Raw genomic sequence first — 13,351 nt, 5'->3', positions numbered from 1 at the left:
CACCACAGCCCTGCGTATCTCCATAGACAAAGTCCGGGAGCGCACCGTAATTGGTGCGCAAGTTAAAAATAAATAGTTTCCAGCCGAAATCGGTTGAAATGACGATAGTTATCCGTAACAATCATTACAAAGTTATCTGAAACTGAAATGTCTTTAAATAACAACTAGTAAAGACTGACAAATTGTAAACGCGTAGGTACCGGAGGAATTATCCACCAAACTCCGCCATTTTTAATTTCATTCACGCGAGAGAATGCGTTTGTTTTTAGGGCAAAGTAGCCGATTTCATCCACAATTGGACTCCGAACTATGAGTTCTGGATATATCTGGTATTCGATCATCATTTTTGGTACCTGGGCTTGTTATTTCATTAAACAAGTTATATTTTTCAGAGTCCCGGACTTTGTCTATGGAAGTTCGCAGGGCTGTGGTGGGGACATCTATCAACCGACCGCGTCCCTGTACACACAGCACTGTACGCAGGGCTAGGTTCTGTTATAAAACCGGTACGATACCTCTACAAAGGTCAAAGTGACCTCGTATCGTAAGATTTTGACCAGACTCAACAGAATCACTGGCCTGACTGGCCGAGTTCTACTGGTCGAAGAATTCCCATGGTGCGTTTGGAGCAGAGTTAATTTCAAATATTTGGCGCATGGACATGTGGTTCCCTGGCACTGCGTTTAGAGTTTAGAGACAGGTGGGCATTTTAAGTATGCCAAGCACGAAATCACGGCAATTCTCATGTGTATTGTGGTGAAGCAAAACGAATAACTGTTTGAGTACAGTGTGGTGTTTGTGTTAGATATCCCCCGTTATAATAAGTGCAATATGGTTATGGTCGAATGGGTACTGTGGGTGTTTTTGAATCGAATTCCAGGGCTTAGAAACGCACTCCCTATGCGTAGATGGTTGACACGCATGACCCAATCGACAAAACAATGACGCCACCAAGCATTACATCATGTGATTAATAATTCATGATGAGTCGTTCGGGCAAACAAATGACTAAACAAAAACTAAAATAGCTACATTTTTTTTTTTTTTATTTTCTTGTGTATATTTTTATTCTCACTTTAATTGTTTGTTTGTCTTTATTCACATCTGTATTGCATTTTATTCAAAATCCTAATAGGCATACGAACACAATAACGATAATTATGAACCTATTAACTGTTTTGGCATTGAAATAAGGGTTTGTTCAGGCAATAAACTTGCTTGGAATTCACAATAAATCGCGAAAATTACAGCAAAGTATTGCAGTTGGTATTGAACCTGTCTTCATCGACTGCACTCGTTGTCTCTACTTTATCCCTTACACCCGCTGTGACGAGTTTTATTTCAGCGAGAGCTTGTAATCGTGACTAGCGCTATCCTAGTAAACTTTAACTAAATTGTGGTGACAGCGACGATTATTCAGTGAAGACACAAACACGTGTTTCTAGTGCCAGATATAAGACCTTGTAATATACTGTAATTTAGAGTTGTTAGTATTGTGGCACTTCAGCACCCTTTCTTTGCCTTAGTAGCGTCATGCTATCAACGGCCTTTGTTGTGTTTTTAATGAGGCTATAAACGGTAATCTCGGGTATTTAGGATATAAGATATAAGACGGTCATTCACCTTGCTTACGCTAGGTTATTATCTCCCGCCAAATATGCTAATATCCGCTACCAAATTCTCTCGCTTGTCGATTATAAACTATAAATGTATACGTGCTGTATATGTACGAATGAAATGAATGAATTGAAGCGGGGAGTCGTTAACTGCGCATGCGTCAGTTGCCTTAGCGTGTCATTGTTTACAAACAAGCTTCTACCCATGAGCCTTTGCGTTTTAGCGCGTGTTGTTATCGTCGCTTAGGACCATTGACGCTGCAGGTCGGCTAGACTGGCGCAGTCGGGGCGATTAATTTGTTTTGTAATTTAAATAAAATAAAAAAAATCGCGAAATAGAGGTGTTAGCGCGAAATGATTTCGCAGTCACAGGGATTTCGCGCTAACACCTCTATTTCGCGATTTTTTTTATTTTATTTAAACTACAAAAACAAATTAATCGCCCGACTGCGCCAGTCTACAGGTCGGCGTCTTCTACACCGATCTGACGCATATCGCGCAAGGTGTGTCGGGAGTTTGTTCGAAATTTAGAACGTTTCGAAGTCGATTGGCATGTATTTTACGGATATATTAAATCGTTTCAGGGACCTGTTTACTAAATAATGATAAATGAAACTCAGAAAACTGTAAAGAACAAACTGGACCCAAATTACGCAAATTTACAATAAGTTTACGTAAGTTACTAGTGTCTGGTTCGGACGGAGTTCTACGCGTGATTTTATCGCGTTAAAGGATGTTCTATTTTCGAACTAGTTGAAACCGGAAATTACGCAAGTACTTTCGAACTTCAAAAACAAATTTGATTATCGTTATTATGTGTTAGTTTCTGTTGTTATAAATAAAGAAAGCAGTGAAAGCACTAAAGAACAATAAGACGAGCGATGATGACAATATTAAATTAAATGATTAAAACCACTGTTTTCGTCACACGCCATTTAATTATATTGTTTTAGTTATGCAGTCTTTGTTACATCCGACTACATGGTATGAAGTTTATATTGTTCCAGAATAGAAAGCAAATCTAGCTAATTACTAAGTTATCATCATCCATATGAAAAAAAAGAAGAAAAATAGGCTAAACAATTTTCAAATATGACATAACTACCTAATTAATAACTAATAGGTTGTAAAATCATTCATTACAAACTATGAAAAAAAAATGGAAAAGGAAATCAAAAGATCCAAATGTGTTTTGTTGATTTAAGTAAAGCATTTGATTTAGGGTGGTATATATTTATTTATATTTATATTTATAAAGACAATTATAAATATGTGAGAATATCAAACAGACAAGGATATCCGTTGTCCTCAACTTTATTAAAGTCATTCCCCTTTGCTAAGGAATGGTGCGTGATTTTATCAAATGTTTTTATACGACTTTTATTAGAAATAAAAATGCGATTTCCGAAATTCACTTCACTGTAGTCAATAAGTAAAATGTCCAATTATGAATAAAGATAAGATAAATATTTGAAAGATTTGAAAATAATGTAAAAACATTTCCATATACAATTATAAACATTAATACGTTTAAATCTGGAACTAAATCCAACAAGGTCATAACAAAAACAAAATGCAGCTAAACACTGTATACAAATTTGAGAACTTTCTGATCTTTTATGTAGTGATAGAACACAAATTACGAAGTACCAAAGTACAATGAAAACAACACTTCAAGTGATCATCGTTCCTGTCATTCCTATCAGTGGAATTGGTGATGTAACCAATCTTATACCGTGCACAGAATCAAAAAAATAACAGTGAAAAAGGGGATTTTAGGGCAATCCCCAGAGTTTAAAAATTAAATGTTTAACGTAAATATATATGTTTAATGCTCCTAACAAAATCTTGCTAATATTTTCACATTGATACGAAAACAGTAGATCATTTATAAATGTGATTGTTGAGACCAACCTGCTTTACTCTATTGCTAGTCAGTGTTGTGCTGTTGGTAGATAGTTTGGTTGGATGTTGTGTGTATTTTATCATAATGATAGTTATATTTGTGTATAACTGCTTCGAATATTAATCGCAATACAAAATTTAGCCGCATGGAAAATGTATTCTAGCTAGAAAAGTTCACAAATAAAGTCCATTTTCCAGATGCTAGGCATATCCCTGACAATCTTTACTAACCAACCCCCCCGCATGCGTGGGATTGGTTAATCATATCATAGTTTGTACAATGGACTCCTAGCACGCTAAATACACGTGTACATAGGTTGTATATTGAACCATAACCTCCATATCAGATGAAAAATGCAATTGATTACAATCTGAAAAACTGAATGGTAACAGATTCGTTGTTGATCAAATCTTTGTACTGTACATTAGACATATAGGGTGGCCGGTACTGAAGACACGGACAGCTGTCGCGCCTCAAATAGATTATCTTGAATCCGGTTGAAAAGCATCACAGTTCCAGGATATTACCCCGGGTAAAGATAACATGACTGTAATTTATCATGCTTAATTTACCTCCGGTGTGATCCAGGGATTATGGTCATTGTAATATTCTAATAATATATCTGGGTTGGGTTTATAGAGATACGTAGGTGATGTATTGGTGCACGTGATTGGTGTCACTACACCGGGGTCACACCGCTTATGTAAACAAATATGGCAGCGACTAAAATTCCATCACTCGGTGCCATGCCTAAAGCCTAAAAAGCCGCACTTCACTGAAATTAAACAAAAGCGTTTTCACTAAAACGCAGTAGAATTATATTGGGTGAGTTGTGGCATGTGCAGTCATTTTTTTTATCTCGTGGGCTATCTTTGTTTGGCTACAACCCGCTTTAGTTAAAGCGGGGGAGTCGTCACCTGTGCATGCGTCAAATGGCCATAGCGTTTGTTTGCAAATAAGCGTCTACCCATGAGCCTTTGCGTTTTTAGCGTGCGTTGTTATCGTCGTTTGGGACTCAATTCCCGCGCGTGCGCAGGTGACGAAACCTCCGCTTTAACTAGGGTTCTTCTATCAGCCGGCAGTTAAATTATCGAACTCACTATACTGAACTATACTCAATAGCGATCTTAGGCACATCAAAGTATAGTGATATCTTGGACACCATCGAGACCGCGGAATTTAGGAATCTATTGTTAGAGTACTGTAAAATAGGCAGTTACTCAAAGGCACCCTACGCAGTTATCCGGAACAATATGCCAAACAAATGCATTGTGTGTATTGTTGTACGGTGTCGCGCCAGGTCAGCCAGCCTGAATAGCGGGCAGTGTAAGAAATATAAACGTGCGCACAATTACGTCTGCTATCTTTATTGAAGTAAATACATTGAACTCTCAATTTATTGCGTAAGTTGTTGTGATCAATTACATGTATTGCGTCATAATATGTCCACCCATTATACCCATCCTTATAAGGTAATTATGCAAATGTTTGCACAGTACAGACAATTTAAACCATTCTAGTACGTATTTTGCATTTATAATAGAACGAGTGAAATGGGTGGAATCGGTGTTGTGTGCGTATCGACCTCGCGCTAAATTTCACGAATATTTCTTCAGTTGTCTTTACAGTTGTATGTACACAATGTACTGCCATTGTTTACATCAAAAGCAGTAGCAATGTCAAACTTTGCTGGTGGTTGCGTGATAAATACAGAAATATGTAATTAAATTCAGCTAAAAAACAAACAAAATTTTGCAGTTTAAAATTGTGATTAGGCGGCAAGTACAGGCGATAGAAGAAGGCCGACTTTGTGAGCATAGGTTCAAACCAGCGTTGTTTGAAGTCATGCTGAAATAAAAACACCTGGCAGCGGAAGTTAGTCGGGTAAAGGTTGCGGCGACCTTAGCAGGAAATGACTAAATCCGTTAATATATGGTTACTAGTGTGTTTCCATGGTGAATCATATAAAATAATAAATAAATTGCAGCGTTTCGTTAAAAGTAAACGGTCTGCGTATTTCAAGTGTAGTTGCTAAGAGCAACTATCTCAGAATATTTAATTACAATACTATAAGAAAATTATGTATGAAAAATAATAATAATGTTGTTTAATTAAGTTGATTGTCTCGCCCTTGGTTTCGCGTGTTGTGTGCGTGTGTGTGTGTGCTGGCGGCACAGTGCCGTAGCCTGATGATTTCTGCATAGTCATGCCGATGACGGCGTTCAGCTCATGTTAAAAGAGCCTTTATGTAAAATAACACCGACTTTCCCAAGCATCGCTGTAATACGAGTTCTTGAGCGAAATATCGACGTGCTTCAGTAAATCGGTCACCATTCAGGAGGACCTCATTTAAGCGACCATACAATATAATGGTTTATTTGTTCTTGGATGTAGCTTTCAATTAATTCGAGCTTGGCCGAGAATATCCATGAAGGAAATACTGTATTATTCTCGACAGTAAATCTGAATTTGTAATAACGTCTGACAGCTATTTGCGTTGAATGTACCTTTCTGCTTTCATTACAAATCACACAGAATAAAAGCACGCATTGGTACAACAGTAACATCATTCGTGTTATTACGCTAGGGTGAGTCTTGGATGCCGAAATTGTTTATTGTTCGCTATCTTTATGTTGTGGTTTTGTTTGCTCAATGCGGTGATTTGCCTCCAGCCACACCAGACACTTTTGAGTCGAAGCCCGTTGCATTGCCGCTAAACGCAGTTCGCTGTCGAGTTCGGTATCGACAACAGCGTTACGACTCCGAAACGCTGCACATGTATCACTGCCGCCGCCGCCGTCATCATCATCGTCGTCGTCCGAATCCTGCGCTATCACAACTTCCACGGTCTCCATGGCATTGTTGAGTTTACCGCCGTCAATTGCTCGTATGTGGCCATGAGCTGTCCGAATAATATTGGACGGTATGATCATCTTTCTGTCTTCGTGTATCATCAAAGGTGCCTCGTCTTCTTCCCATGACACAAATTTGGGATAAATATCTTCTAATTTACAACTGAGATCCACTTTTGATATGTTGTTATTGTCTTGTTTGTCGTCGTCAGCATCTTTCGTGTCATCGTTGTAAATAAGTTTCTCGGTTTTGTTTTCTTCTTTTGCGGACCGTATCGCCGCCTGGGCTTCCGATGACAAAGTCTCGGCGAATGATCGCCGTTGCTTTCTCGCAGTTTTCTCTTGCTGTCCATGAACGCGACTGGTTTCTTTCATGCTGCCGGCAGTTTCTCTCCGAGCCATAGAACACTGTTCACAATCTCACACCTGTACGTAACACACTATGAGTGTATAAGATTACTACTCACTTATGCGAATAGCAGACTAATCCACTCAGCGTAGCGGCACCGCCGGGAAGTCGCTATGTACGTGTACGCTCACCAAGTTCACATAGCGGTGACTGTCGATTAACTGTCTCGTTAACGTATCATGTCTAATTATCGTGTGACTAAAACTCATTCCAGTTAAAATACCGCTACGCGAGCTGCTGTCATGCCCAGTAAAACCTAATATCTAGATCGAACGGCTCATTTGAATAATGCCAACATACCACTTGTTGCTATCCCATTACCGGGACCTTAACGTTTGGTCTCGAATTACAGCAAAACATCGATGAACGAGACTTGATACTCTCTCTGTGGTCGATACTTGAGTTCTAGTCAATACATTAGCTGCGTTCAGGATTAAATTACAGCCGATAAGCAACAATCTTTTTGAATAAGAAATATAAGACATGGAGGGTAATCGGACGATAGAACAGCCATCTTATAAATCAATGGTGACTGGACGGATGACAAAGAATTGTTCTATATGACCTTTGTACTGCATAATAATTACTTGAAATGGAGTATAACGACAGAATGCACACCCATACTGATTTAAATAAAGAAAATCAAAGATAAATGTGCCGGAAGTAAAACAAACTCGATATTTTTTAACAATATCCTCCGCTATCGCAGGCATACTGCCATTTGTTTTTGTTATTCAAATTACTATGACAATTTGACTCAGTTTCATAAAAACTCAAATTCCATGGTATACGAGGGTCCTCATTGTTCGCGATATTTGTGTTTGGGACGATATTGTTGTTGTTAAATGGATGGTAGTACATTGACCCAAGTCCCCGCCCGAGTCATTGGTGATGTTAGTTGTTGTGGCGTCCATGGTTCTCCGTCAATACTATGTCAGGCATGGGTGACGAGTGGTGAATAAATCACAGATTGGATGCCAGTGCATTTATCCATTGTATCTGTGAACAACACTGTGTTTCATTAAAAATCAAAGATGCGCGGGGGATACGCGGACCTACACTGCGTATAAAGTGCTTCGCAAGTCACGTGGCATACCGTTTAAACATAATTAGTAAACAACCTAATATAATATTAAACCGTTCCTGGTAACGGTGACTCCGTGTGCCACAATTGATGACGCACTCAGATTGGTTCGAGATTTGTGGTATGTTTTTATAATAATTTCAATTCAGTAAAAATTAAATAAATAAATGAACGTGCTCAGTTAACGTACTGTTTGTTTATCCTTAATTTTTGAAATATTTATTGAATAATCAGTATTGTTACTTCTGCAAATAATATTAAATCCATCAAAGAAGTGGTTTATAATACTTGTATAGTTTTTACAGTGAAAAAGAAAGTGCCTCTCATCTTCAACCTACCGAGTGTTCTTGCATATTTTACATTTCCTATCAGGAAGTTGTATATTTTTCATAGCGTCGTGATTCTATTTCAAGGGTATGTGCACTAATTTTACAATAAGTCGTGGACGATCTGGATATTTGGAATTTTTACTATTTCTAGGTGACTCTCAAAAGAAACCTTATTTAATCATCTGGGTCAGTAACTTTTATTTTTTTATTGAAGTGGCGATTATCTCATTATTGTACTCCCTGAGATTTTCAATGTTTAATAGCTTAGGTGTGTGTTTTATTCCTGTCAACCAAGGTTTCGTTTGTCATTGAATTATTTAAACTGTTATTAATTCAATCTAGACCCAATTCTAAAACGGATGCCAAATTGGTAGTTTTGCAATTTACTCTTAGTAATCTTTACACAGCTTACCGCGTATTTGTTATTGGTGTAAGTGAAGTTTAAACGATTTTGTAATAGCATAACGATGTCGTTTGCCCAAACATCACTACAAACAGTGTTTTATACCAACATGGAATTATTATGACCATGTATATTTCACTTCACCGGCGGAAAATGCAATAATAATCAAAATAGCACAATTTAACCCAAACTTACGAACATTTGTAAAATTATTGGAACAACTCGGGGGGATAATATTATCTCCCTTGCTGGAGCCAATCAGAAATTATATTATCTCCCTTGTTGTCGGGACCACTTAGGAATAATATTATCTCCCATGTTATTGGGACCATTCAGGGATAATACTTTTTCCCCATGAACCGGTCATCAGTGGAAGAATAATATTATATTATCTCATTTTCCGCAGGTACTAGTCACTAAGGGAAGGACTGTTGAGTGGTCATAACAACAAAAGAGATAATATTGTACTCCAGAGGTCCCAACAACAACGAAAATAATATTATCCCATAGTTGTCCCAAAAATGAAGGAGATAATATTATCTCCGAGTGGTCCTAGCAACAAGGGAGATAATATTATCCCCGAGTTGTCCCAAGATAATATTATCCCTTAGTAGTCCCAGCAACAACGGAGATAATATTATCCCTGAGTGGCCCAACAACAAGGGAGATAATATTATCCCCGAGTTGTCCCAAGAACGAAGGAGATAATATTATCCCTTAGTAGTCCCAGCAACAAGGGAGATACTATTATCCCTGAGTAGTCCCAACAACAAGGGAGATAATATTATCCCTGAGTAGTCCCAACAACAAGGGAGATAATATTATCCCTCAGTGGCCCAACAACAAGGGAGATAATATTATCCCCGAGTTGTCCCAAGAACGAAGGAGATAATATTATCCCTTAGTAGTCCCAGCAACAAGGGAGATACTATTATCCCTGAGTAGTCCCAACAACAAGGGAGATAATATTATCCCTGAGTAATCCCAACAACAAGGGAGATAATATTATCCATGAGTAGTCCCAACAACAAGGGAGATAATATTATCCCTGAGTAGTCCCAACAACAAGGGAGATAATATTATCCCTGAGTAGTCCCAACAACAAGGGAGATAATATTATCCATGAGTAGTCCCAGCAACACGGGAGATAATATTATCCCTGAGTGGTCCCAACGACAAGGGAGATAATATTATCTCTGAGTAGTCCCAACAACAAGGGAGATAATATTATCCCTGAGTGGTCCCAACAACAAGGGAGGTAATATTATCCCTGAGTAGTCCCAACAACAAGGGAGATAATATTATCCCTGGGTGGTCCCAACAACAAGGGAGATAATATTATCCCTGAGTAGTCCCAACAACAAGGGAGATAATATTATCCCTGAGTGGTCCCAACAACAAGGGAGATAATATTATCCATGAGTAGTCCCAACAACAAGGGAGATAATATTATCCCTGAGTAGTTCCAACAACAAGGAAGATAATATTATCCCTGAGTAGTCCCAACAACAAGGAAGATAATATTATCCCTGAGTAGTCCCAGCAACAAGGGAGATAATATTATCCATGAGTAGTCCCAACAACAAGGGAGATAATATTATCCCTGAGTAGTCCCAACAACAAGGAAGATAATATTATCCCTGAGTAGTCCCAACAACAAGGAAGATAATATTATCCCTGAGTAGTCCCAACAACAAGGAAGATAATATTATCCCTGAGTAGTCCCAACAACAAGGAAAATAATATTATCCCTGAGTAGTCCCAACAACATGGGAGATAATATTATCCCTGAGTAGTCCCAGCAACAAGGGAGATAATATTATCCCTGAGTAGTCCCAACAACAAGGGGGATACTATTATCCCTGAGTAGTCCCAACAACAAGGGAGATACTATTATCCCTGAGTAGTCCCAACAACAAGGAAGATAATATTATCCCTGAGTAGTCCCAACAACAAGGAAGATAATATTATCTCTGAGTAGTCCCAACAACATGGGAGATAATATTATCCCTGAGTAGTCCCAACAACAAGGGAGATACTATTATCCCTGAGTAGTCCCAACAACAAGGAAGATAATATTATCCCTGAGTAGTCCCAACAACAAGGAAGATAATATTATCCCTGAGTAGTCCCAACGACAAGGAAGATAATATTATCCCTGAGTAGTCCCAACAACAAGGAAGATAATATTATCCCTGAGTAGTCCCAACAACATGGGAGATAATATTATCCCTGAGTAGTCCCAACAACAAGGAAGATAATATTATCGCTGAGTAGTCCCAACAACATGGGAGATAATATTATCCCTGAGTAGTCCCAACAACAAGGAAGATAATATTATCCCTGAGTAGTCCCAACAACAAGGGAGTTAATATTATCCCTGAGTAGTCCCAACAACAAGGAAGATAATATTATCCCTGAGTAGTCCCAACAACAAGGAAGATAATATTATCCCTGAGTAGTCCCAACAACAAGGGAGTTAATATTATATCTGAGTAGTCCCAACAACAAGGAAGATAATATTATCCCTGAGTAGTCCCAACAACAAGGAAGATAATATTATCCCTGAGTAGTCCCAACAACAAGGGAGATAATATTATCCCTGAGTAGTCCCAACAACAAGGGAGATAATATTATCCCTGAGTAGTCCCAACAACAAGGGAGATAATATTATCCCTGAGTAGTCCCAACAACAAGGAAGATAATATTATCCCTGAGTAGTCCTAACAACAAGGAAGATAATATTATCCCTGAGTAGTCCCAACAACAAGGAAGATAATATTATCCCTGAGTAGTCCCAACAACAAGGAAGATAATATTATCCCTGAGTAGTCCCAACAACAAGGAAGATAATATTATCCCTGAGTAGTCCCAACAACAAGGAAGATAATATTATCCCTGAGTAGTCCCAACAACATGGGAGATAATATTATCCCTGAGTAGTACCAACAACAAGGAAGATAATATTATCGCTGAGTAGTCCCAACAACATGGGAGATAATATTATCCCTGAGTAGTCCCAACAACAAGGGAGTTAATATTATCCCTGAGTAGTCCCAACAACAAGGAAGATAATATTATCCCTGAGTAGTCCCAACAACAAGGAAGATAATATTATCCCTGAGTAGTCCCAACAACAAGGGAGATAATATTATCCCTGAGTAGTCCCAACAACAAGGGAGATAATATTATCCCTGAGTAGTCCCAACAACAAGGGAGATAATATTATCCCTGAAAGGTTCATTTTCATATGTAACTCACCCAACGTAATACATTTCCAGCCCCATTTCTCCTCCACGCCAGATTATACGGGGATAGTACACAAACACACTAAACGTATATTTCTTGTCCCCGGGGTGAAACACATGGATAAAATGTACATGGATGTTGAAGTGGTCTCGGGGATGGTGGTAAAATATGTAACTGTCTTTCACACGGTATGCCCCGGGAGAATCACTGCGAGGCACCAACTTTTGGTGAAAATTACTGTCCGAGAGACCAGATCCCTCACAATCCCACCCCTTGAATTTTTTTCACAAAAATACAGTTCAAAATCATGGTAAACTGGATCTACTATTGCTACATATTACAGAAATAATATGATCCTTTTGTTTCCTGAAAATGCCAAAAAGGAACCCTTTCCCATTTGAAACATAATTTGGGTGCCTCGCATATTTGTTGGTAAGTTTCCACTAGCGAGCTCTGGGAAATGCACGAGAAAAACCCCGACCTCGTTCGTCGAGTAGAGGAAAAACTGTATTACCCATACTATTTTTGACAACATTTTCGATTATATCATCGTATTTCAATGAAAATTGGCACATTTGTGTTGTGAGATATGATTGATACATTTGAAGAACTACCAGTCAGTTGAATTAAATCATGGGCATGCTATTTTGTTTTCGGTTCAAATATGTGCATAAATCCAGTAGTTAACATTCAATTTCTTTAATCGTAATTAGCTTTCTCGAAGCTTGTTTTTTAAGAGTTACTGAGCGAGGGGAGAGTACCGTCAAGAGGGGGGAGTATTGCTGTCATTGAACTTCTGATGTGAAAATAATGGTACGTGTTCAGTTTAATCTGTCGCAATTTCAATGCCACAATTCTTTGTTTAATGGGGGGGACAACACGTCGTAAAAAGTTTTATTTTGAATAATAAAGTCAATATACTGTTTACTAACCAACGTGTTGTGCTGATTCTGTTTGACTATTAACAATGACGACGTCAGAAGTTTTCCAGGTGCTATAAACATATATATGCTTAATTGGGGATTATGGACGAAAACATTTTTGTTTGACACTGAATGTTGATAGCCAAATTTGATTAGGATACAAATGTGCTTTTGCAGTACACACAACCGTATTCGTACGATGAAAAGTGGAAACAGTAATGCGCATGTGCAGTAAATGTACGCGCACATGCGTATTGGCGAACGTCAGTGTTTCGTCGAATAAATACTAAGCTGTACGCTAAATGAGTTTATGATGAACCATTTAATAGCAATGTGGGTTTAGTTTCTCGGACATGCATTTGTTTGGAGTAAGTGGCGTATACCCCAAGTTGTTAATATCGTTAAAATCTTTGCTGAATTTGACTTGTCTGGAAATTCATATTTCGTAAAGAAATATATTTCATTTTGGAGGCGTAACTATTTGGCAGACACCGACTTCACCATGGTACTGAACTATTTACTAGAAATACAATGTAGCGGCGTGTTACCCACTGTCAGACACCCTCACTATGAACTACCC

Source organism: Saccoglossus kowalevskii, chromosome 4, assembly GCF_978046115.1.
Source record: "Saccoglossus kowalevskii chromosome 4, keSacKowa6.1, whole genome shotgun sequence".
Lineage (NCBI taxonomy): Eukaryota > Metazoa > Hemichordata > Enteropneusta > Harrimaniidae > Saccoglossus > Saccoglossus kowalevskii.
Note: the sequence above shows the minus strand (reverse complement) of the source record.